The 26,915-nt window shown below is 42.2% G+C and overlaps 1 protein-coding gene across 8 annotated transcripts in view; it reads left to right on the forward strand.

Moving 5' to 3' along the window:
* Positions 1 to 26,915, forward strand: part of OSBPL5 (oxysterol binding protein like 5) — a 182,328-nt gene that overhangs the window by 64,730 nt on the left and 90,683 nt on the right. The window contains exon 1 of one of the 8 annotated variants that reach the window (XM_087745736.1): positions 1,285 to 1,306. The exons of the other annotated variants lie outside the window; for them this stretch is intronic. The gene's annotated coding sequence lies outside the window, so the exon portion shown is untranslated. Of the gene's footprint in view, positions 1 to 1,284; positions 1,307 to 26,915 lie in introns of those variants that run through there. 8 annotated transcript variants of the gene reach the window in all.

Below are 26,915 nucleotides of genomic sequence, written 5' to 3' on the forward strand. Positions count from 1 at the left end.
GAAAGCCAGGAAGTTTTAAAAATCTCACCATGCCAGAGTTTGAGTCGGCTCCGAGCAAGACTCTTAAAACCCTTACTGGACTCTGAAAGAGGGCAAGAGCTCAGTGGCCCATCATCCCATCCCAGGGCTTTCTCTTTCAGGGACACCCTCTGCAAGTGCTTTTCCATCTGCTGAGGCTATTGCCCTCTCTGGTTACACAGAAACTGCACAGTCAGGTCTCTAAGACATGGGGAAGGATGTTAGTGTCCTGTATCTCATAGGAGCTGTGGGATAAGGTTGTGTTGGTTGCAGTGAGGTACAGAAGTGTTAGTGGAACAACTCCAGCTGGCCTCAATCCCAATATCATCTTTTTGTGCTGCAGCTCTCTGCTGATAAAGTCCTTATTGGCATAAAATGTCATATGGACCAGAAGCAGCTCGCAGCTGTTGTCTGAAAAGGTTATGTTTTACCAGCAGCATGAGTTTCCTTATTTTCATAATGTTGGGTGAACCTTTTTTAAATTTCACTGGGACAACCAGGAACACTGATAACCTCAGAGCATCCTGTAGCTGAATCTGCGTGAGCAGATATACAATTAATGAAGTGGCAAGGCTTGTCACCAAACTCCTTAGACGTAATGATGGAGCACCTCTTCATCGCTCTATGTACTGTGCAAACAATATTGCAAGTACTAGGTTGCTGTGAGGAAACACTGTGATCCTTTTTTCTTTAATATGCTCCTTTTTTTTTTTTCTTTTAAATAGTTTTAGTTTGGTGGATTTTTTGTTTTGTTTTTTTAATTTTAGCAGTTAGCAAGTAGAAAGTTGTTCCTGCTGGGCTGGAACAGGCTGGTATAGTCTAAGTTGTTGCTTGTTGACTTATCCTTACACAACTCCCAGGAAAATGTACTGCAGGCTTTGCTCACTCTTGCTAAATGCTCCATCCTCTATGAGGCACAAATTGAATTAAGGAACAAAGCTATTTTCTACAGTGTGGCTGTGCCTACCCAGTCAGACACTGTTAGAAAAAATTTTAAACATGGATCCCAAAGCTGATTTCATGTCAAGTACAAATAGGTGCTGGAAAGTGATACCTTTGCAGCTAAAGGTCGAAAGTGGTGTTGATTTTTCCCATCTTTGGTGCCAGCTTTGGACTATCAACACGGCCTGTGTCCCAGGAAGACTTGCTTGGTAATAAACACTTCCACGTATTATTCAGGTGCCCGAATTGGCAGCAGGATTCTTGGAGACCTTGTCTTACTCTCGAGAATTAAAATGTAGAAAATCATAGTCTGAATTTTGCCAGCATATCTACAAACACTTCCAAGGTAAGTGTGGGATGGGGCTCCTTTAGCTTTGTGAATTCACTCCTTTGTTCTGTATCTCTGGGACTTGCTGGAAAGTAAATCTACTTTTCCTCAATCTGCATTATAAAAGGAAGCTCTTTTGTTATGTGTCTGCATTTCTGTTTTCTCTGGACCCCTCCACACACACAATCTCCAAACTGTAACTACTGTGGAACAAAGGCTCCTCTTCACTTTTGTGTTTTTGACAGCACCAGGTTTTAAGCCCCCTCAGGGTGATATGAGTGTCAGGGTGATATGAGTGTCGCTGAGCAGAGAGACGACGATGCAACTCTGATCTGGTGTCTGGGCTCCTATCTGGGCACTGGCAATAAAGACAGCCTCTCCTAAGCTGTGGGGATGGAAGAGCTTGGGAAACAAAGTGCTCTTTTAGCAGATGTATGAGCTTAAACAAAATAAAGTGAAGCTGTCGGCCCTTTCCCTAGACACACTGGTGACTTGGGGTCGATACTCAGTCTGGACACTACCTCTGGGAGCTCAGGCGTCCAGAGGTATGTCTCAGCTGACCCATTCTGCTTCTCAAGGCTGAGATGAATCTGTTGCAGGTTTATCGGTTAGCTGCCAAGGTGTATACTGTTGTGTCAATGGGGAAAGGTCCTGCATGAAGATGTATGACAAAAATTGAATTCCCTTTCCCCTAAGGTCATGAATTATGAATCTGTCTACCATGCAGCTCTGGGGAAATGATTAATGGGGACCTCGGAAATCTGAAAGCTGCACTGCTGAGCCTGTCGGCTGTACAAGCTGAAAGATCTGACATCCCTACAGTTGCAAGCTAGTAGGAAGAGTGAGATAGCATTGCTGCCTTGGCCTCTCCCCTGTCATCTCCCCCCTCCTTTGCAGCTCAATGCAAACTCAAGATGGATCCAAAATATAGATACAAGCTGGCAAATTTCTGAGTGAACAGTGTTCTTCCCTGCATCCCTCTGTCATATCTGCACCAGCTCTGTTAAATGAGATGTGTTTTGAGGAGCAGAAATGTTTAAATGCATTTAGTAGTGACTTAGCTTCTTTATTTCTTTTCCTCCTCTGTTCTCCTCAGAAATAGGCAGTGAGTGGTTGGATCATGGTGTTGCTATGGTGAGTTTTAAGATACACCTTTGATTGTAGTTGATAGGTGTCAGCCAGCATATTAATTCCAAGCCGTCCATATGGTTCCAGACCAAAATACCTCTCTCTTGCTACTCTTCATTTTGTTGAACGCTTAGCCTGGTAGCTCACAGACTACTGTGTCTTATTGTGCTGCTCTAAGGAAGCCGATCAGGTTTGATATTTCCTTTTCTCATTGGAGCAGCAGCTGGCAGAATTCAAGCTGAGTTTCTTTACATTTGCGAGTAGTGGTCAGGTCACTGTCTTCCTCAGAGCTGACTTTGGCAGCTCTTTAAGACTGGGGGTAAAAAGTCCATTAGGAGATGGGAAGAGAAAGGCTCTATGTGGAAAAACATGAGGTACCACAAGTGTAGGCTTAGTGATTTAAATTGCTTATACCCTTGTCTCTTGCTTTTTCAGTCTTCCTGTTGCACCATTTGCTCATACTGAAGTGCATGTATTTGCAGAAGTGATTTGCCTGAAATCAGGGGGCCCTTTTATGTGAACAAGTGTTTGCTGATGTGAGTAAGCTGCACAGTCAAGCCCTGGTGTTGGTGTTGATCTATTCTGTAGTGGTGGGGAAGCGTTGCACTGCTCAGTACCGATTCCTCTAGCCAGTTCAGCAGCAGAATTAATTGGAAGGAAGAATCCTGTTTGATTTTTCCTTTGGTAGCAGCTGCAAGAAAAGGCCCTACTGATAGACATTGCAGTGCATGCAGATTCATGTCACACTGTGGTGTAACGTTGATGTTGAAGTGTAAGGAGAGAAAGTGAAGGCTTTGGAGGGGTGATAGGAGGAATCAGTGTTCCTTATTAGACTGTGGGAATATGAGTGTTTGCACCCTGAGACCCAGGTGGGACTGGTTTCCAGGAAACAGTGTGTCCAGATAAGCAAGCACTTCATGTATGGTACTTAAAAAAAGCAGCTGGTGACTCTTCAGCAGAAGTGAAGCAGCAGGTAAGTGAGGTCGCCTGGCTTAAGATCAGCCTCTTTTTGGGTGAAGCATCTTAATAAGGGAGTAACTTTAGCTTGATACTGTATCAGTGTTGTCCTTAATGAACATGGAAGGAACCCTTTCTGCTCATGGGCTTCAGGATTGTTACCAGAGGGTTTTGCTGAGGTAGCTGGCTTCAGCCAATCTCCTGTAGGTTTACCTATTTAATGTGAACTTCTGGGTACGTGAAATGAGACACTGAGATTCCTTCCCTGAAAATCAGTAGCAGAACTCCTACTACAGACGAAGGAGACAAGGTCAGATGGTTTTGTCCCAGCAAGCACAATTAAGTCTACAAAATTATTCAGCTCGAAATATGTCGGGAGTGGCAGCTCATCCCATCTGCCTTGTTTATGTTGGCCAAAGAGGAGTCCATAGCTCCAAAGCCTTACTAAACCACTCAGATCTTCTCACTGAATTGAAAGCAAAAGTCCTGCTGAAGTCAGGGGGGTTTGGGCATCACCCAGTTTTAGGCAAATATCTGAAAGTTATTAATGCATTTTATAACTTGCCTGTATTACTTGGAGATGACGTAGGAATGACTGGATTCATGCATAAATGTGGGAGCAAGTGCTGTAATTCGGAAACACTGTCAAAAATATCAGCATTTTCCTTGTTGCTGTTTGGGGGAAGTCTGGCTTGCTGATTTAGCAATGCTGCTCTGCAGCAAGGTTGGCTTGGGTGGTGGTTTTCTGGCCTTCGACTTCACTTGTTCTGTGGTGGTTAAATGCCTCCTACCTATGAAAATATTTTGCTGTCCTGTGTGATTTTATACAAATATAGCTGAAAAGCCAAGTGACAGGGAATGTGGTGCTCAGTTATTTTCTGATGTATGCTCTGGTTTATCCGGCGAGGCAGCCTACGTACCCGAGAGAACAGTCTGAGTATCAGTGTGAGCAGGGATCAGATAGTGGTCTGCCATGGCTTGTTGGGCTGGAGGGCTTAATCAGCTATTAGAAGGAGATAATAGCAAATATGATTTACAAAGAGACTCTGTTCAGAGAGTTTTGAGTCTTCTGTCAGTTCTAATAGAATATTCAAGAGGAAGTTTGCAATTTCAGTTTAATCCTTTTGCTTTTATTTTTCACTTTTGTGTGCTTGTTTTTCTGCCAAGCAATTGCCTGCTGCAACTATTTGCTAGGACTTGCTTATCTAGGCTTCTGTTGTTATCCAGGTTGAATATTGTTATTTACTTGTATGGTAGTACCTAGAGCTTCTGATCTGGGATCAAAGCTCCATTGTGCTAGATATTACACAGTTTATTAAAGATGAGTATTCACTGTCCTAGGAATGTATGGGCTTACCTTGTTCTGGCCCTTCATGATATCATAAGGTAACAGGAAAACATTCACATGCAATACAATAAACAACAGTAAACGCACACCAGCTGCCTTGTTTTGAAATGGCAAAGGTTTGTGCCTGCAAAAAAAAAAAAATTATAATGGTTAGAAAATGTTGTTTTCCCCAGCAAAACAGCAATTATCAAAGTGCTTTCATTTTTGTGGCCTCTGCGAAATATTTGCAGTGCTTTTTCAGTGCAGAATGGTTTTTGGTACTATTTGCAGGACCACAGCCAACCTCACCAATCAGTGAGCACAAGAAGTTTCTTTAAACAGAAATTAGGAAATCCCAGGTGAGAAGTTTGCATGACAAACTTTAGTCAAATGTGTGCTCCTTTGAATTAAAAACTAGCCTGGGCCTCTACTAAGTCGTTGCCTTGGTCCAGATCCTGCAAACTTCTGCATCTTCTGACCACTTCAGCAAAGCAGTTGGCATGGCTCATACTACTCCTACTTGGCATGTCTGCTACAGTTGTGTTACAAGAGGCAGCATCACCAACCTTAAAGGGGTTAAATGGGTATCGTTTTTGGATAAATCTGAGTATTGGTCATACACTGAACTGGATGGTAGCATTAGGTGGGCTGGGAACCAGCTGGTTGATGTGCAGCCCTACCAAGAAGGACCATAGGGTCACTGCAGACACAATGTTAAAGATGAGCTGACATTGTGAACAAGGCAAGCTACATGCTGGGCTGCACTATGAGGAAAATTGCCAGCAGATTGAAGGAGATTAATATTTTCTTCCATCCTTTGGTGCCCTCCCACTTCAAGGGGGTTGTGAAGAAGCTGAGGGGGCCCAAACCTGCTGACCACACTTGGTGTGCGAGAAAAGCAGTAGCAGTGAGTTTGAGACATTTTCAATGTATGACAGAGTGAAAGCTGAATGTGTCCTAGCAAGCACAAAGTCTGGGAATTTCCTCTCCTGTGGGAATGGAGGCTTTAAACGTTATCTGCCTCATCTTAAATGCCTTCTCAGCAAGGCTGCCTGTACCAGTGGGATTTGTCCACCCAAGTCTGGTGGTGTCCTTGGAAAAAAACAGCTTTTGCATAATTAGCCTCAATAGGAGGGTGCCTAAAGCTTGCGGGGTCAGGTTTGTTTTGTTTGTTGTCTTGTTTTGGGATTTATTTTCCTTTTTTTTGGAACAACGGTGTATTTCTTCTGCCAGCAAGGAGGCAAACATCTATTCCACCTTGGAACTGTGCAGCCTGTGCTTCTGGTTTTTTTTTTTTTCTGCTGGCTCCCACACTTGGCTTTCTGTTGTTGCTGCTGCTGGTGAGCTTAATTTCAGAGATGTGCCAGGCTTAGCAGACAGATCCAAATTTAGGTCGCTGCACCTTTAAACAGAACAGAAGGTCTACAGAAGATGTTTTTTTAGGGTAGCTATTCAGAATAGCTAATAACCAAGGCTTATTGGCTGCACATGAGACCGCACAGCATCCCTGGACCAGCCATACTGCATGCTTGGCTTTTTTTTTTTTGCTTTTGTACCTTCATTACTTGCCATGGTGATGGCCCTAGGTGACAGCGGTCCCAGGGAAAAGTTGGGAGCAGAAGCCTCCAGCCAGGCTTGATGTGAGACTAGAGTTACTTTACTTCTCAAGGCTCTGGGCTGCCCAGGCCTGTCTCCTTGCTTAACTTAGGTATTGGTCTCCTGATGCATCTCCTCTCTTCTTCGTATTCCTAGTGAAATGCTGGTGCAGTGAGTTTTATTCCAGCCTCGCAGAGAAAGATGTTTCCTGAGCAGAAGATGGCATAAAAGGGTGGAGCAGAGATAATTTCCCTAATGAGAACTGGATTAGCGTATACCTTTGTAAGGACTGTAGCCAGGAGGGCTGTATTATATAGCTCTTAGACTGCTTTGAATTGCAGAATGACTGGAGATTGGAGCTGGGGCATTTTAAGAATTGGAGAGCTATTTCTGGCTTGTTTGGATGGAGTTGAAAAGCAAGAGGGAAGGGGCTGAAAATGAACAGGCTGGTGAGAAACTTAATGTGGCATGTAACTAATTGCAAGACAAATGCCATCTTGCATGCATGTTAATTATTTTGTTTTAAAATTGGCTGGCACTTAACTACTTATTACTTGAAGTCCTTTGTGTCTTCAGGTTTAACATCTAAACTGTAAGGGAATTCATAGCTCTCCACAGTTGACCAGAAGCACGTTTTAAAAGGTAGCCTGCAAGCTTGCAGTTACTTAACTTTGCCTATGTTCTTTGGTAGTACAGCAATGGTAAATGCATAACTCCAGGAATCTACTTGTAGGTGTGTCTGGTTATTGTATTTCTTTCTTCTTAGATTTTTAAGTAGCTAATATTTGAGTAAGCAAAAGCTGAGCAAAGGTATTGTGTTATCCTTGGTTGCTTTATTTAATACTCAAGCCTCCTTCACTTTTTTCATTAAAGGGATTGGAGCCTGACAGCCTGCTGGGCTGCGTAAGGGCTGTGCCAGATGAGTAGCACCCTGTGCCACAGCTGCCAACTGAATGCCGCACCCACCTTCTCCTTCCAGAATACTCATCTGGCTCTGGAAATGTCTGCATTTGGACCTGGTCTGGGTCTTGTGACAGTTCTTTGCGTGGCCTCTTGAATGCACATGTTCAGCCAGAAAATAATGAAATAAGCTTTGAATCTTGCCTCACATGCTGCGGATCTGTGGGAGGAAGACGGTAGTAGCTACTTGAATGATTTCCAACATTGCATATAAGTCTTGGGTGGAATTAAACTGCTATAAAATGAGTTGCTGTCATGGGAACAATGTAGCAATGATTTCAGGGTGCTCAAGAATGCTTAGTCAGGATTTGGAAGAATAGCCACCCGGACCATTACCTCCTGTGCCTTCGTTTCTTGCTTTTGTATCATGATGTTCCTGCTCATGGCCTTAACGTCAGTGAGTGGGACATGGGAAGGAGCTAAGGATGCTTTTAGGACTCTGAAGCATTTCAGTGTGATGATAAATGGCAGAAATGACTCCTGAACTGCCCTTTGTGAAGAATCTCACCCTTCTGTTTGATACCAGTTTCTCTGTGCTGCTTCTTTCTGTGCTGAAATGATTGCTGTTGAGGATCCTGTTGTGAAAAGGAGCTGGGAGTGTGACTGGCTTGTCTTTATCAGCAACTGCTGTGCTTGAAGGGGGATTGGGGGTAGGTCAGATAAAGGAACAGAGGCCCAGAGTCCTCCCCCTAAACTTCAGGCCCTTCAGTGAGGTGTGAAGGGTATGAGGCTGTTGCTGGTCTCCAGGCATCTCTTGAGGGTAGTCCTTTGCAGCAGTACCTGGAATAAGATTGCATAAATCTGGACCTAAATGTGTCATCTTTAGGCCATTAGCTCTATCCCAAGCCTAATTCAGCAGGGACCAGAGAACCATCTTTTTTCTATTTTAGAGTCAAATAGCTACTTTGCTGGTGTTTCTGTCCTCAGTTCATTAGAGTGAAAACTATTCTGTAAGACCTCAGCCATTCATTACGCTAACAAACCAGTCCTGATTTTAATTTCTGTGGCTGGAATTTAATTTTGCACAAGCCCTGGTGCACAGGAAGCTTATAGACACTTCTGTGATTGCCTTTCAGCGGGCTTGCTGGTACTTATGCCACGCTACTGTTATTACTAGCAGGGGCACAGTAATGCCTTCCTGCTTAAACCTGTCTAGGAATCTATTAATGGGGTGGCCTACTTCCAAATTGCAAAGAGGAGCAAAAGCTCATCAGACAGCGTAAATGGTGATAATTTCAGCAAATGGTTTCTGTGTAAGGAGATTGATGTTTTAAGTGTCTCAGCAAATTGGTAATAATGATCAGCAATTTTCTACCATTCTTCATGGAGGAACAGGTCTTTGATGAAAGAAGCAATTAAGTGTGGCCACCTTCTGGACTGAGCTAATACAGACCTTTCCCGTTGTACTGTAAGTTAACTCTTAGACCTACGAGTCATGTTTAATGAGCTTTCTGCTTCCAGATCAGCAAGGAGTCTGCAATGAAGCTGGGGAAATGTGACCAGCATTTATGGCAAGTGCCTGCTGCATCTTTCAAATTACACTGGACAAAGCTGTGATTTCCTCGTAGTGGAAATAGGATAAACCAGGAGATGAGCAATAATTCTGCAACAGCTGCTGTTCCTGTTGTGCTCTTTGTTCATCTTACAGGTAGCAACTCCAGAATGAACATCAGTTGGTTCCCTAATGCAACATATGGAAAGACTTCAGGTTGGATGTTTGTGTACATCCTGACTCTGTATTCATAGATGTGAGGAAGAGATCTAAGTTGAAGGTAAAAATAAATACAGTCTTATGTAGAAGCTTCAGTGTAGGGCTCCTTTTACTTTGCTATGGGAGACATTATTAGCATGGTCTACGTGTTGCAGTAGCCCCTGAACAGCTTCACCTGCCCAGCTGCAAGATGATCAAGTTTAAAGACCTGATTGAGTAGGGAAACCCAGGAGCAGTTTCCAGATCCAGTGTTCTTTTTAACAGCAAAACTCAGTTTCCCAATTCAGTCTCCTCGTGAGCCTATGTAAACTTCTTGCACCCACAGTGTCCTTTCTCAGGGTGATCCTACTTGTGTGAAGAACAGGGATGCTGTTAGCTTCACTTAGTAGAGTCGAGGTCATGCCTTGGAAAAGACAGCAAGCAATCAGTTGTTATCCACACTGATGCCAGTCATCCTTTTACAGACCTCTGTTTTGTCCCCCTAAGTCAGGTGTTTTCCAGACTAATGAGTCCTAGACTATTCAGTCATTCCTTATACAGAGCAGTACCTTTGATCATTCTTGCTGTCTTTCCATGAGCGTATTCCAGCTTTAATTTATCTTGTCTGAGGTGAGAGGACCAGAACTTCATGTAGTATTCAATGTGTTAATTAGCTATGGATTTATAATGTTGTCTTCCCTACTCCAGTGTCGGCTCCTAATGAAACTTCACTGATGACCTACTTTCACTGAGAACTGAATGCTTACTCCTATCCTATGTTTCCTAACTTCTAAACAATTGTTTTTCTATGCAAGGACTTCCCTTCTTATACTGCAGCTTTCAGGAGCTTTAGATGAAGGTCTTTGTCACAACTCTTCTTGAAATCCAGATTATGCGAGATAAATCGCTTTTATCCACACGGTTGCTGACATATTGCAGGAACTCTAAGAGGCTGGAAAGGCAGGGCTCCCCCTTACAGCAGCTGTGTTGACTCTGCAACAAGCTTGTATTTGTGTGGGTATCTGTTGTTCTTTATTATAGGCTTCACAAAGTTGCTAGATACAAACATTGGTCATGTAGGCCGGTAGTTCCCTAGATCTTTTCTAAAGAAATCTTTTCTAAAGGCTTCACGTTTTCATTTTCCAGTAATCCAGCTGTCTCAACTATGAGTGTTCTTAAAATTCTCAAGTGAACACCATCTAGTCCTAATTTGTTCCTTTTTCCTACTTGTACCAGAAGTCCTCCTGGTGATCATTGAAATTTCAGATAGATCCTGAAAAGCTCCACTGTGAGAACCTCCCCAGTTTCTGTTTCTCTTGCAATTAGATCTACGTAGGTTTTAATGGGTATGGGTCTTGTTAGTTACTTGAAACAGCTTTTAGATTAATTCCTGCTGTAAGGAATATCAAGAGACTAGCTACGTTTCTTTCCCCTATATGTCACACTTTATTTTAACATAGTTTCAGTTCTCTTTAAGAGGAGAAAAAAACCCAGACAAACATCTCACACTTCGGATGTTTTTTCTTGTTCTGGCAAGACAAAGGGATCTTCAAATTTGGAAAATTACATTTATGTCTCTTTACGCTGACAGACAGTGGAAAGCAGTTGCTGCTGTAAATGAGAATTACACCCCATAGTTGTATTCTAGCAAGACAAAGAATACTTTAATACAGATATGTAGTACTTAAAATGTTCATAAAAGTTACTCCATTGCTCTAAATCTAAGTGGTCACCTTTAAAGAAAAATTAAGTGCCGCTGTTTCCACATTCAAGTCAGCTCATCTAGGTGTGATTTATTTCTCTTTTGTGTTTACCCAGTTCCATCTGATAAGACCATCCATCTTTTGATTATGATGGGATTGAACTTTGTGCAGGCAGGCTCACAGCTCACATTGGCACTGTGAGGACAGCTTATGGCTTTTCACATTGATTTCTCTGTGCCATTATAATCTTATCAGCTTGTTTTCATCCCCTGGAGGTATGCAGAAATGCAAATGCTAACCTAACTCTCTAAATTTCTAGAAGTAGCTGAAGCCAATGAGGTTTTTTTTGTTTTTTTTTTTTATGGAACTAAATTTCTTTCCATCTCACCTATTGTAACATGAAGTCTTCAAAACGGTACCCGAATCAGGCAATTAGCAGACAGGTAAATGGCATTTCAGCACACAGGTCAATTTTTTTGCCTCTATTCTGATTTCAAGTTGCAACATTTTGGTTGCGATTTTGCAAGTCCAAGCAGAATAGTAAATACTGAATTGCCGGCTTTAGTAAAAAAGTGTGCTCTAGGCTTCCTCAGCACCTGAGCTGTTTTAACAATCAACTCTTAGTTTGTTGTTGGGGTCTCTTATAAATGTCTTCACTTTTCATGTTTTTGTTATCATGAGAGCTAGAAGCCTATATTTTTTTAAATAAAAGCTGATATTTTTTGTGTCCACATGTCCCCAAGAACACAGACTTGAGGAGATATACTGAATCCCTTTAAATTGGAAATGAAATGGCAAGTTTTCACAACAAAGTAAACAGTACAATACCAACACCTTATTATTATTTTATAACCCCAGTCTCAACTTTTCAATGGGAAAAAAGAAATTTAGGATGTTCAGAGCTGGGTGCCTTGGAGCAGAGATGTCCTTTAGGCACTTATATAAAAGCTGTTTGCTTTCAGAAATGCTGACTCTTGCAATAGCTGCTAGAGTTGGTAAAATCTGTGGCTGCTCAGACCTTTGGAAACCAGGCTGGTTTTGTTCAGGTGAGCAGACGTGGAGTTAGATGCGGACATCTGAGCATCACATTCTGGAATTAGGACTGCAGTATCATCTTTACTCCCCAGGCTGCTTCTCCACCTTGTTTGTGTTCACCTGTAGCTTGGTCCCACATCTGCTGAAGCCACTGACAAAAATCCCCTTTTTTTTCAGTATCGTGTGATTGGGCTTATACTGTTACATCCTTCAGTCTAAGATCCAGTAAGGTAAATAGGAAGACTCTCACTGGAAAGTTTTAGGCCAGATCCTCGCATGATTCTATTTTATAACCTGGGGAAAGTTATATGAAAAAACAATTCCTGGTAACTTTTCTGAAGTCCCCTTTGCTTTTAGAGATCATTCCATTATTGTAATCAGGCCAACACCAAGATAAGTATGATATTGGCTGACAGGTTACTAGCTTTGATGTTTATTAGTGCAGCAGAGGTTACTAGAGTTCTTTTTGGTTATATACCCTGCTGATGCTTTGTGTGTTTAGGTACTCGTGTTTTGCTGAATCAGAATATTTAAGCATGCATTTGAATAGTTTGCTGAACTGCTGCCCTAGGAAGGTGGTATAAGTTGAGTTTATGTAATTTCTAAAACACTGCAATGAATACTTAAGAGAAAGATGCTTCTCTAGATCCTTTTATGCTAGCACTTATGTGGTAGGGTTTTTGGTGCTTTGTTTCTCAAAGTTAGACATTTTGTCACATTATTCTTGTACTGTGTTAATTCTTTTAGTTTTTAATTCAGAGATGTTTTTGGAAACGGTATTCTTCTGTTAAGCGAAATAAAACTTCAATCTATCCTTAGACATCTCAATGACATCTATTTATTTTCAGGTGAGGATGTTTTGTTTTGAACTGTTGGTCTCAAAATTCATTTTCCCATTTCCCTGTCTCCTTTTTGTCAGGTCTAAATGCAGAGTCATGATTGTTCTTCTCAGACACAAGCCTTCAGTGTCCTCTCTTCTTGGTTTCAGTTTGATTACAGCTACATCACGAACACTTCTCTTGAAATCCAGACTTCAAATGTGTGGCTTGCTTTCACAGAGTGAAGTATATTCTCCTGGGAAATCCAATGTGCAAATTGATTTCTGGGCACGAGCTGAAAAGGATTCACAGATGTGAACTGGTCAAGATTTTTCAAATGTCAGTCCTGACTTCAGGCTATGTTAAATCTTTGATACGCCACTAGAAGTGCTGGAGAAGATCCTGGCTTGGAAAATGTGGCTGCTGAGCTCTTTGAAATTAGGGTCTCTTACATTCTCTCCACTTGGATGTCCAAGTTGCTAAGTGCTTTTCACCACTGATATAACAAAAATGGCCTATTCTTTTTTCCTCGAACTGAGGAATATGACTGACACTCTTAAATAACTAGACAGACTTAGCTATATTCAGAGAAGTGTGAGGTCTGTTCCTCTTTCAAATTTGCAGTTTATTTAGAACTAATTATCGAAAGCCCTGAACACTTGTATGTGTCTGTAAGCTGAGGTGTCTGTGGGATCTGTCTTCTCCATATCTAAAGGAGGGGACATTGGTGTATTGCACTGATGGGCGAGAGGCAGACAGAGTTGTTACTCATAGGCAAAGAAATAAAACTGTCTATTATACGTCCATCCCATCTGTGGTGGAGAGATGCCAAATAGTACCAATACTTGAGGTGTAGACTCATACCACGCTCAGCTGATGTGAGGGCCAGCTGCCCCTCCGTTGACCTCCCTTTGCATTACCATTTGCTCTTGTCTCTTTTTTCTGAACTGGTACCCAGGCACATAAAAACAGGTCCTACAAAAACATCTCTTTATTTTGGGATGGTTAAACTACCTGAATCAGCTCACTGTGCCTCTCAATGAAGATGGAAGATCTTGGAGCTGCCTTCCCTGCCAGTGAGGAGCAGACATTACTCCTCTTGGGAGCAGCTTACTGTCGAAGCCGTGCTGTTGTGTGATGAAGCCTTCCTCCCAGGGGCAAAGCCTGTGTCCTGGGTTTGCAGTCCCACCTTGGGGTGCTTTGGGTGGGAGCTCCAGTGGATGGCCAAAAGCCGGGGAGGGTGCACCAGGCTCAGTCTTACTATGTCTGCAGTCAGTTGGGTAGAAGGGAGGATTGCTGCTATGGGGCAGTTCAGAGCAGGGACCGGCAGGCTTTCTGAGCTATCATCTGCAGGAGGTGATTGCTGATTCATGAACAAGGGACCAAGGTGAGTATATTCCCAGACTAAAGCCAGCTTTCATAAGCATGCTCCTAAATCTCAATGTCTGAAACCTTCCACCACAAGCATCTACTCACCAGCCTTCCAGATCATCCTAGCTGTTTTGACATATGATATTTAGAGGCAAACATCCAGCCCAGCCTCTCTTTCACAAAAGTTCAGTAATTGCTGCAAATCATTGTGCATATAGTTTGGAATTGCAGTTTAGATGGTTCTGAAATGAGCCCTTGAAAATGCTATTAAGTAAGTATATGGGCAAGAATGAATCACTTCTGACCCTTTGAACTCCTCTGGGCTGGTTAAAATAGTGGTTGGTGTCTTCTCTTACACAGTCCAGTTATCTTCCTGAGCATTTCACAGAGCTGCATCTTCTGGGTGTTGATGGATGAGCTCTGGACAATCTTGCTACTGCAGTTTTAAAAGGTACTGCTCCCTGCTTCTGTTTCTTTCCTGGGGGTACCGGACCTGTAACGGAAACAGCAGAAGAAAACATACATTAGTAGCTGCAGTAAAAAAATCCAGCATATCAGCCTAAAAACACTTCTTAAGCTGCCCCAAGGAAATTCTTCAAAGCCAGGGTGCAGTTAGTGCCCCTGTTTAAGACAGGGCACAGCTCCTGTGTAAATGTTACGTTCTCAGATATACCATTGTAAAGCTTGATCGATTTTTTCTTAAGCTAGCTTTTTTTTTTGTCTCCTTGTTTTGACAAGGACTGGAGAAAAGCCAAAATGGTACCTGCCCGGGCTTTTGCTCCCTTGGGTGTTTGGGGGCACGGGGTGTGGAGCCTTCTCTTACAATCCACAGTACGATTCCAGCTGATATAAACAGACCAAGAACCAGCCTCACGCTCTTGTCTTGGATGGGTGTCTTGTGAAGTTGTTGCTTTCCTTTTCCTGTCATGTTAGACCTGGGGTAGCTGATATTTTCTTTTGGGCCCTGATTATGGGAACTAGGGGGTTGCCCAGAAATGCAGCCAGTGCTGAAACATCTTCAATATCTTGCATCTCCTACTTTAAAAACAGGAAGGAAATAAAAGAACAGAAAAATTATTATATTTTAAAATCTCACGTGGTTTTTTGTTTGGTGGGGTTTGTTTTGTTTTGTTTTTTTGTTTTTTGTGTTTTGGGTTTTTTTTAGTTAGCCTCGTGAGTTTTATGGTTTGACTCATGAGTATATAGTGCTGTGTCTTGGCAGCAGGAGTCTTTTGGCAACCACGGGGAGTCATGCTGAAGGACAAACACAGCCGCGTAATTATTCTAGTCTTTCTGTACAAGGAAAATGCCTTAGTGTCTGGAACTGCATAGTTTCTAAGCTTCTGTGATGCTCCCCCTCTTGTCTTGTGACATCTCCAGCAGGAACACAGAAAATGGTGTTAGCCAGCCAGCTACATAGCCTGGGCAGATTGCTCTTGCTTAGTGCTGTGCTACTGTGTACCAGGATGTTGTTTTTTTTCTCATGTTGCTACCTGGTCTGCTTGCAGAAGATGATGGCATCTGTTTCCAAAGCACTGTTTACACACGTATCCTTTGTCTTCAGCATGTTGTTGCACTTCAAGGTAGGAGAAACTTCTTTCTAGGAAGAACTTCTACTGGAAACAGGAGCTGCATTTTAGCATAGAAGCTCCAAACAGTCTTGGTCATCTGGAATAGGACGCTTAGGGGTTTTTGACATTTTAAAGAGAGGCTCCATCCTGCAAGCTCTTGTTGCTTCACAAGCAGAGTCATAGCCAAGGATCTCAACGAAGAGCTGTCAAACCTGAGCTTGCTGTGAAGTGATATGGAGTTTCCTGACACAGAGCAGCTTTCCTGCAAAATTTCCACACGCCCTGCACCCCAGGGTGTGAGGCTCCATTTCTTGGCTTGGTTTTGACAAACATTCTCTGTTCTGTGGGTCTTAGCCAGAGCCTATCCCTCTGAAGGCGAAGTCAGTAAAGTCAGTAGCAACACCTATAATCTGTGCTGCTTATTGATTCTGGGATGGAGAGTGGTTTCAGGACTCCATATTAAGAATCCGTTGCAGTATAATGAACCAGGCATCATCTCACCTCTTAAATCAGAGCCCAGGAAAAATTGTCTCACTGCTGGCTCTTCAGGACAATGTTGGCAGATGAGCTGGACACTCTGTGGCCTCTGGAGACTATGACAGCAGCACAAATCATGACCTAGAGGACAGTAATTGCAGCCAAATTATTCCCTTATTGCTTCTATCAGCAGCATTTTTCATGTCACAGACATGGCTTTTGTCCAACACCCGTGCTTACCTTCTATGCTGCTGATAATCCTCCAGTCGCATCTTTTCTTTATACATCTCCTGTGGTATTATTTTTCTGGCTGGAAGCCCCTTTCACATGCCAGCAAGGAGTTTTGCTCTCAGAATATGTATGTAAAAAATAAACTCCATGCAAAGACCAACTTTGCTTTTATAACAGTGTCTATCTGTTAATCCAGACACGAAACAGGTAATGACTTAGGATCTTGCCAGTAAGCCCCGTTCCTTTGCCATGAATAATATGATAATGTGTTGCAAATTAACTCTTTGTCTTACACTGGCAGATCGCAGGAGGAGACTCTCCAAATGTGTTTGTCGAGTTTGTAAAACATGTTAGTGTAGGTCTCTTTCCCTCTCTTTGCAGAGACGCCCATGTTGAGTTGTGGGCTTAGGTTTTATTTCTGAATTAAAATCAGTAACTATGAATAGGAGAGGAGAAGAATTGAGAGCTGGGAGAAGATTTTTCTGGCTGTGATTTGAGAGGGGATAATGGAGCAGATACTTTGGGCCAGATACAACAGACTATTTAGGTTCTTAATTCTTAGTGCAATAAATGGGAAAGCCAATAACATAAAGACCCATTCTAATGAAATGGTAAAATAAGTAATGTAAATAGCTTGTTGAATATGGTCCCTACTGTGGCTTATGAGGAAAACATATGACAAAGTTCTTGCATCAAAACATGTCCTTATTGAAGTAACAAAAATGAAGATTTGAAATGAACCGAGCATATCGGAAGCAAAAAATTCGTTTCTCTTCTCTTTTGAACAAAAGCAAGCAGGATAAAAAGTGTCTTTGGTACTGGAAGTCTCCATGCTAAGTTTCAGCCAGGGAAGAATGCTATTTGCACCAGGTAAAAACATGTTCCATGTTCCAGAAAATGAGTCCTTAGCGTGGAAATGCTGATCCAGTCCTACGTACAGTTTTATAAATAATACATTAATAAAAAGAACAAAACCAAATCTCTTTAAACCAGTCCCAGTGGTCTGCATTAAATGAACTACAACTGGCAGAAGCAGAGATATTAAAGATTTAATCACTTTCACAAAGAGGGGGAGACCTCCAAAGATGTGCAGCTCTCTGAGATTCTGAGCTGCTTTTAGGAAATATTTATTTCAATTTGACTACCAAAGCATTTTTGTTCTTTCTAAATAGTTGTAACCAGGAGAATACTAAAAAGTCTGCTTTTTGTGTAAATAGCTTGTCTCAAAATTTATGCTGATGTGATCTTAGCTGCGACAAACATCTTTCCATATACTTCGAAATACGGTGTGAGCTATGGGAGAGAAGATGAATTTCAGCCAAAGATAAATATAAATAGTGCATTTCAAGCTTTAGCAGAAGATATTTCTGGTCGCAGCCTAATAGGCAGCTGTTTCTTGGTCATTGCAGTATTGCTTTGGCTTCTGACGAATGGGCAAAGATGACGCGCTTTAAATTTTTTTTGCCAATTTTAGAGTCCTCCTACTTTGAGCATCTCTGCATTTACTGAGCAATGCACAGGTATATTCCTGCTCCTTTTGAGGGACCTCTTCATGCAGGTGTTCTGCATTGAGACTATCCATCAGTCTTCGCAGAATGAGTGCATAAATAATTTACAAATTACGAGACTGAGACACTACACAGCGGTACAGATGTGGTATTATATAAAGTTCTGTTAATTGATGTGGCCATTGCAAAAGCATCTACTCAAATGCATTTACTTTGCTCACTGTTCCTGCATTTAATGGACAAAACCTGTCATAGAATAAGTGCAAGTAGTCAGCAAATCAGGTTTTTCATTGTGAGTTCTGCTCATCTGGAATGTAAGCCACCTCTTGGAATGTGGGTAGATAGATCAGGTCCTTGGATGATTGAATTCAGCCTAACTTGTCTGAAATGAGAAATTCAGTGGGAGACATAAGAACCAGACTAAACCGCAGTTGAAAATTATTTGATGTGTCTCTCTGTAAGCTTCTATAAAGTGCTTAAAACTGCTCAACCGGTGTCATTGGCGGGCAGTTCTGTAGGAGCCAGGCATTTTGAGTCAGTACAGATGATGTGAGCTTAAGGTCTAGCTTATTAAAACCCATAGTCACAGGTCCTGAGCATGTGTACTCATAGCTACCTTGAAAACAAACAGATGCTGTGGGACAAAATACCTTTTTAAGCATTAATATGTGATAGTATCTCTCTTCATGTCCTGTTCTATATATATGTGTGTGTATATACATATGTATATGTGTTTATATGTAAGAAAAGGGAAGAGACACAATATACTTCAATTAGCTTATTTCATATTTGCATGTCTTTGAAAGAGTTGTGTGTCAGAGGGGGCAGGAGGAAAGGTTAGAGTTGGGAGCACTGCCTTGGAGCTAGGAGAATTCACAGTTGGTTATTAGATGCAAACAATTTCAGGCTAGTGAAAATTGTCAAATATAATTTTAATACCTCTGGGAAGATCACTGATTTGACTGTCCTCTTATTATGTGCCTTGGGAACAGACTCCGTGAGATGGTGTGTTCTCTTATTAGTTTGCCTTTCTATTGTAGCAAAGCTGAAGGGCTTACAGTATTAGACTTTTTTTTGCAGGGGATGCTGAATGAACATGTAGAAAACAGCAGTCCCAGAATACTGCCAGTTCATTGCTGTTAGCAAGTGGAGAGTTGGTCCCAATGCAGGACCAAAATGAAGTTGCCTTCGGTTCAGCATGAGTCATGTGAAACAAATATTCTGCTATTCAGAGTGAATGACTCCTTCCTTCTGCACTTCATCCAAACCAAATCAAAAAGCTACATCATCAACTGGAAAGAAAATGCTTGCAGTCACAAAGCAAGCAGGGTGCCAAAAGGGGTCTATTGAACCATTTTCATGTGTTGCTAATGGGAAAATACAGAAAGCAAGTCATCTGCAGTAGCAGGCGTTTTTAAGACTTCCACAAGCCGTGTTTTTTTAACGCTTATGTGAATATGACTGCACAGTAATTGGTGTCATAACTTTTACTGGTGACTGTCCTGCAGAGAAATTACAGTCTGTACCTGAAAGATGCAGTCAGAGCTCTTGCCACAGGGAGTTTCATGTCATAGACCAGACCCAATATAACATAGGCAGCAGAAGGTTAACAGGACAGAAAGCAGAAAATGTAATCAGGAGACTTGGGGGGTGACAGTAGGGAGGGAACAATCACATCTTGCAGCTAAATACATCTGAAGAGTCATGCCAGACTGCTGAAGATAACTGGTTCATAAAATCTGTGAGTCACCTGGAGAGCTCCATAGCCAGAGACTATCCTTATAACAGCGGTTGTGATGGAAATGTAAAAATCCTGGACTGAAACTTATATTTGAAGTATAGTGGGAGTTTTGAACATACTACAACTATTTTAGAATGTAACATGTACCACATAGTGCTGCTGACTTCTGGTGTTGCAGATTTGTCTTATCTTGTCTTGTCTTTTTCAGTTCACAGACTAGTTTTCCCAGCTGTGTGGCAGCAAAACCACTCCTAGTCACCAGGTCAGTTGATACTGGGTTTTTGTTAGCAAATAACATTGCTTGCACTCATCCCAGCAGAGATTTTCTTGGTCATTTGAAACACAAAGGCAATCTAATGTTTTGCTCTGTTTGGTAAATCCCCTTAGGCCTGACGCAAGGTACCAAAGGGCACAAGACCTGGGATCTCATTTATCTTACAAAGTACCTATGCAGTACCTACTTCTGAAATTAGTCTGCGTGGTCAGCCGACTTGTGTTCTGGACTGAGCTTCTTGGTTAGGTGTCACTGTGTGCTGCTGCCCTAGAAAAGTGGTTTAGAAAGTCAGAGAAGTCCAATGAAGCTTTTCTTGGCTGGTCCTGCTCAAACTGGCATTTCTATGTGTTAGTCACAGCCCGTGGATATATATCGCCATTTAATTTTGGGGAATGCCTGCTAGTTTGGAGTATTTTTGAATAAATACCTACCTAACAGCTGTTTATGAAAAATGCCTACTTTGCATAATTTTTGCTTTTTTTTTGTCTCACTTGTTTTAAAGGCCAGCTTTCATTATCTGCGTTAAAGGTACAGTTCACATTTGCCAAAGTCCATTAAAGTCTCAGAAAATAGCCTCGTGCTTCACTGTAAGAGGCGTTTCCCTCTGGTCAGTCATGGTGTCTTCTGAAACTGGAGAAGTTCCCCTCATGAAGAAGTGGTGGATTCTGATTTGCTTGTCTTAAAAATAGCGTAATGCAGAGTGTGGTTTTGGTTTTGCAGCTTCCTCTCTGTGTAGTTCCAAGCTGACAAGATGCTTGTTTATGAAACGGAGAGCTTGAATATCTGGCTGTTATCAAAATGCCAGTGCTATAATTGGGAGCATATGCTAAAACAGTTGAAAAATGTAAGAAGGCTTTTTACATGATTAAGTCCATTTCCTTACAAAGATATGACAGATTCCAATAAAGGTTTTTCTCCAGTATTAAAGTGACACTTTCAGCTTTTCAGCTCCTCTTTCAGTTTTTCACATGCTTGCTCACACAATAATTTTTGAATTAGAGAAAACATGATAAAATAAGTGTTTGATCATTTGGGGGTTTTCGAAGTGACCAAATGATGCTTTTCCCCATTTTTGTGTTTAGAAATTTGAGTAATACAGAAAACTTGTCTGTAAAAGTTGACATGGCCTTCAGTAAGGACAGGCACCTGGAACTGTCTGTAGAAAGTTGTTCTAAAGAGGTGAGTTTTAAATGAGAGCTGCATTCCCAGTAGTGCAGCAACAGTCTTGCTCTTCACACATTGGCAATGCTGTTCCAGGTGGCAGAGGTTTGAATCCTGCAGGGTCTGAACGAGAACATGCACGTAGCAGAGTCCAAACACAGCTGTGATTATTTCAGCCCTCACACATTCAAATGCCCCTGGATGTGCTGTTATGTGTATGTGAGAGCTGTCAAACAGACTCACTCATTGGCTTATGCTTTGTAATCAGATGTGTGTGGGAAGCTTACAGTGGCAGGCCCCTCTTTGCAAACGTTTGCACACTTGAGTAATTTCACTGGTGTGAATAGGTCTGTTAGGCAGGAAAGCACTTGAGGCTTTTCATTTTTTTAACTTTGGGGAGTTTTAGTTTGAAAGACTGAGGGGACTCCCTCCTTTGTCTCGGACACAGTCTGAATAAGATTCTTTTCTGTCATTTAATATTATTTCTGTAGGAGCAAAGTGAAAAGAGAGAACTTAATATATGCAGAGACCTGTATACATAAATAATGTGTTAGTTCTATCTACACCTATATCTGAATCTAAGAGGAATGATCATAGAAATGAAGTTACTCATCAGTGTAAAACCAGGAATGAAGAAAAGATTCAGACATTAGTCCAAGTTTAATAAAATCATTGCTGTATGCCCTCTTGAAATGCTGTATCTTTGCTGGACCGCCCCCTAAGGTGCAAACTGTCACACATCACTTCATATAGGCAAGAGAGATGATGGTATCTCCAGGTACTGGGTTTCTGTAGGGGTTCTGCCCTTGCTTATCTTTCTCTCTTTACTTGTATGTTGTTATATTATGGTTAATTACACCATAAGAGATCACAGGGTTTTTTTTTCCAAATCTTATCTATCCCCAAAGCTGCTGCTAGGCCATTTAAGGTTTTATTTGTTTCCCTTTCACTGAGTGACTGCAAATTGAGAACTTCTTCCTAAGTGGTCCCTTTGAAAAATGCTGATGTGATTCATACCCCTTCCCATGCTCCAGCTGTGTAAAGTTCGCTGCTTGCATGGATGGAAAGATTTGGGAAAAGGTAATTAGAGTGGGATTTAACGTGATATATCAGGCATCTGTGAGATTGAGTTTACAGCTGCAGATTGGAGTGTATTATGCCTTCAGCTTGATTGATCTATTAATTTTTACAAACTTTATATCCACAAAGAGAGATACATGACTGCACTCAGGACTGCTGTACTCCATTTATTTGCAGACAGATTACCATGCTCAAAGCAAGGACATATGCTTTTTCACTGCCTTGCCTTGCCAGTGTACCTTATCTTTGAGCTGGAGGGATCACAGGAGAGGTGGAAGAGCAGATTGTGAGTAAAGTACTAGGAACCAGCTTCTACTCCACTGAGATTATTAGGGTGTTTGCCACCGAGCTCAGAGTGAATACCATCAGGTCCTAGACGGTGTTCTTGGAGACTTAGTTCTGGTTGCGTCTTCCCCTGTATCTTGCTCTGTTATCAGTTCTCAGTATACCTCTGGCCTTCAGTGTGCCAAGGCCAGGCTCCTGGTTGATAGCTGGAAAGGCTCAGCATGGAAGATGTGTCCCTTATGTGTTTCTGAGCTGTTTGCGGCTTGTTTTGGATCTGCTGCCGTATGAACTAGGTTCAGGTGCCATTGATTTTTACCATCCTTCACTTGTGAAGTGGCTGCCCCAGCAGTTAACTCCTGAGCCTCTTCAGCGGTGGGATGGAAGGCTGGAATGAAAACACACAGCTTGGCCAAATTTCGGTACTTTTCCATAGAGGCAGTTCTAGGCTGTATTTGTAAGTTACTGCTTCCAAATGGTGGGGGTCAGGGGGGGTTTCAGTACTAAAGTTTTCAAAGGAAAGGTCTCTGGCTAGCATGCAAAATACACCGTATCTCTACTCATTCATAGAAATCACTGAATATCTCTGGTTGAAATATCCTTTAAACCAGCCCTAAGGCAGGTGACTGAGATGCTGAATTTCAACACAAATAGTTGCAATTCAGTTGAGTAGAAGTCCTCTACTGGGACGTCTTGGGTAACTGTAATTATAAGCCATTGTAGTGATGTTAATAAGTTTGTCTACCACTGCCCATGGTACTCTCATTCCCAGTGTAAATAAATGAGTCAGATGAAGCATTAGGAAAAACCATGTAACTGTAGAGATGATGAATTGTTGGAAGAGCCTGTGGAGCCAAAGCTGTGCAGTTTTACTCACTGGAGGTCTTTAAGAGCATCCTGGAGAAATACCTACCTGCGTACACTCAGTCTTGCTTTGGGCAGAGGCATGGGGAAGAAATGCATTACAGGACTGCTTGAGATCTCTTTCAGCCTGGGATGGAAGGATAACCCATCCATGAGTTAATAACTATTTCACATAATTTTCTTATGTGCCTCTCACTTCTACATAATAAATGTTGCCTTAAGTGGTAATTTGCTTTCTCTTGCAGCTCCTTATCAAAAAGGCACCATAACTATAGTTAATTGGCCCTCCCTGCCAGGTGTAGTAGATTAAGGACAACAGTGAGCGATACAGCTTCAGAAAACCCCAAAAATGGGCTGTGCTCTGCTGAGTGTCCTTGTAGCTTTGTGTGGGTATTGGCAGCTGTTGTGGAACAGAGCAGAGATCACCCTGTTTGAAGAAGCGTTTGGGTGGAAAGCGTATCAGCTGGTGTTTGTTGCTGTGTACCTACCAAATGGAAGTCTTCTGGGGCAGCTGCATCTGCATGATGATCTGCTGGTGTTTGGGGTTGGTTTTGGTTGTACTTCTGATGCTAAAGGCAGCAAGCACAGCCAAGTGCTATACAGCCGCAGAGAGACGCGGTGGTAACGCTCTTGGATTGCGTCTTGCATTTATGCTGCACGGCACGTGTCAACAGTCACTGCGGTGGCATTTCTCAAATGTTACAGTCTTGCCTGCTGCTCCAAATTCTGCTCCAGGTCATGAGTTGCAAATCTTGAAAATCTCCAAACGTGGAATTCTCCCCTTCCCCCCGAGTACTTCTATTTGTGCATGAGGCTTCCACATGCAGCTGCAGCCAGTCTTGGGGGAGAGAGTAATGTCGCCTTGACCGAGGTGCATCCCTACAAAGGTACTTCAGTGGTAGAAAGGTACAAGGGTACTTTAAATAGCTGTTTAGGAGCCAAAATTGTGTAGCCAAAAGTAGTGCTCCCTTCCCAAAAGATGATATATGTGAGGGGAATGGCAAGGAGCTTCAGTGCATGTTTTCACTTGCTACCTTTAGGTGTCTGACTCAAATGTCTGCCCTAAGAGTGTAGGGATATGAGTGTCCTGCTAAGAGAGACTGCTGCTTTGAGTCACTCTTGGCAGCAACCTCTCTCCTTCCACTAAAAACAGACTAATTTCCTAATTTAGGAGCCATAATTGGTTACCAGAAGCTGGGCAATGTAAATACCAGCAAGAAGGATCCTCCTGAAAGAGGAGAGCACTGCTACAATACTACTAGATGTAAAGTTCTCCGGAGTTTGCTGCATATGGGGCATGATTTACCGCAACCAGAAAGCTGCTGTAACTACAGTGGGGTTGAATTTGCTATTAGCTATTATCAAAATTAGGCTTCTGTGTTCTGGTGTGTAACTGAGTTTATTCTCAGTGTGTGTGTGTTAGTACTGCATATCTTCCCAGGTCCTAGTCTGCTCCTAGCACATGTCTGCTTTGAAAGCCTGGGTATTGTTTTTGTTGATACTGTGGTCTCCCTGCAGGCTGGAGCAATAGCCTTTTTGTGCTTTATTTCCCCTGCTGCTGGAGTTGCATGTCAGGGATTTGCAGAGCAGAGAGCCAGAGAAGAAAAGCAGGACAGGATTTGGGCTGCTGCTTGTTTTCCATCGGTGGTCTTGTTAATGCTCTTCCTCCAGGTATAAGATGCATTCCGAGTCCACTCTATTCCACTTGCTAGTAGTTTCAACTCTTTCCAGTTTAAGGGTTTTTCTTTTTGCAGTCTGAGATTTATACTTTTATTTGTGAACAGAGCAGCCCAAGAGCTGGGGATGTGTTTTGCTGCCAAGGAGTAGGGTGAGTGTAAAGAAAGGGCTTGTTGGTAATGCCTTATGTTCTGTGGCATGTGACAGTTCCAGGTAGGAGGAAGAAAGCTGGAAAATAAAGAGCTGAGCTGCTGGCACACCTTAGCTTGTATTTGCTTGGAAAGCCCACCACATTTGGAGAAGAATTGCAAGGAATCACTACCTGGCTGGTCGTTTAAGTAGTGAACATATCTTCAAAAAAGATGTTCTTCCAAATTAAAGGCATCTGCACAGGGTTGTCATTTTTGGAAGAACACCCCTTGTGAACAAGTCTGACAGTACATCAAGACTTCTCATGAGGTCAGAAACCCAATGTGTTCACGCATTGCCCAACAGGAAGAGTGAAAGTCCCCACCCTACATATTTGTACAGTTAAACATGGACTAGAAAACAGAAATGCAGAAGGCGTGGGGTTTGGGTTTTTATTTTTAACTTCCAATCCCGTGCTACATCCACAAGACCATCAGATCTGTATGACAAGGTGTTGCATGTGTATGATCACCTGGATATTCAGCATCAGTGCTGAGTGCAACAGCTGACCCTTCCCAAGTGTGGTTACACTTAAAATGTCCTGGAGCAAACAAAGCTGAAGTGCTCAGAATGAAGCTGAGAGAAGCAGAAGTGGGAGAGTTTTTTTCCTTGTATTAGAAAGTTAAAGCAAAGCGTTTGGTTTCATTTTTGACTTCACATTATTTCTGGAAGCATCAGTACTATCATGCCGATAAGAATCTGGGGAGTGTTGCAGGAGTTCATTCAAATCCTTACTTTTGTACTGGATAGTAATAGGTTAGTAATAGATACATTTAGGACAATATGTGCAAAAATGTTACTTTTCTGCAAAGTGATAGTGTTAATCACTTCAGTGCCCTGGAGAAGCCATTGTGGACATTTACGCAGGATACTTGGTCTGCTCTCACACCACTTTAGGGCACTGTGTAGGGGAACGGGTAAGAAGCTGCTTAGGGCAGGACCCCGGCTGTTGTTTGGTGGGAGAACAGCGGGAAGTATCAGCTCCAGGAGGGGTTACTACCATGCCCAATGCCTGTTTTAGGTGTTTGAAACTTCCCGACTCAGTATGTTCATCAGCACACACTTGTGGCAGGCTGTCACACGTTCGATCTACCTGTATGTGTATATCTGTCATTTAATTGTGTAAAGCAGAGGACACAGGAATTGCATTCCCTGCTTACCTAAAGACACTGAATCCATTATAAAAGGTAAAAATCCACTTTTTCCTTTTTTTTGGTGTAACAGTCTTTCTAAAGACAAGACATGCCTAAAACATGAGTCAGTTCCCTACATGCCGTTAGTCTCATATAGGCAATAGTAGAAGCCATCTCTTTGTGATAACCAGAAGGAAACAGATTTTTTTGTCACCTTTGCTCGCTGTGAGTAGTACCTTACTCACCACAACCACCCATTCAGATCAGTCAGGCTATTTGTGGAGTACAGCATTATTCACTGTGTGGGAGATTATCAGAGATTGGTCCCTGTTAAAAAAGATTTCTCTTGCACTAGAATGTTTCCAATGGGATCTCCTCATTTATTCAGGGAACATTTGTAAAAAGGACTCCCTGCTGTAAATGAATTGTGATTTCAATAGAGCAGAATCCAGTTATGGCAGCTTAGGAACCACTGCCCTGCTCTTAGGTGCATGGGCTCGGGCTGTCCTGGAAAAGAAACCTGGGTGGATTTTATAGTGCAATGTGGTTCCAGCTTTCACCAGGGCAGGATCTGAACCCTGGTGCTTTGTGAAAATACTGGTATATTCATCCTGTCATGTTTTTCTGCTTTTGCTGAAATGCTGTACCTACCTTGCATTTGATGAAGGATTAAATAAATGGCACCTGTCAGTGTGGCTCTCTGATACCTGATGTGTCACTCTTTGGAAGAAGGTCCATTTATAATTATTGTTTTATTTGCTTTGATGAAGATGCCTGGGTTTGTTAGCTCCTGCAGTGTTTGATTGAGCTGAGTGGTCTGATCAAGGAAAGTTGCTGTGAAATTTTCTTCTGCT

The sequence above is a fragment of the Nipponia nippon genome, unplaced genomic scaffold, assembly GCF_047370975.1.
Source record: "Nipponia nippon isolate SJK-2023a ecotype South Korea unplaced genomic scaffold, ASM4737097v1 scaffold_10, whole genome shotgun sequence".
NCBI lineage: Eukaryota > Metazoa > Chordata > Aves > Pelecaniformes > Threskiornithidae > Nipponia > Nipponia nippon.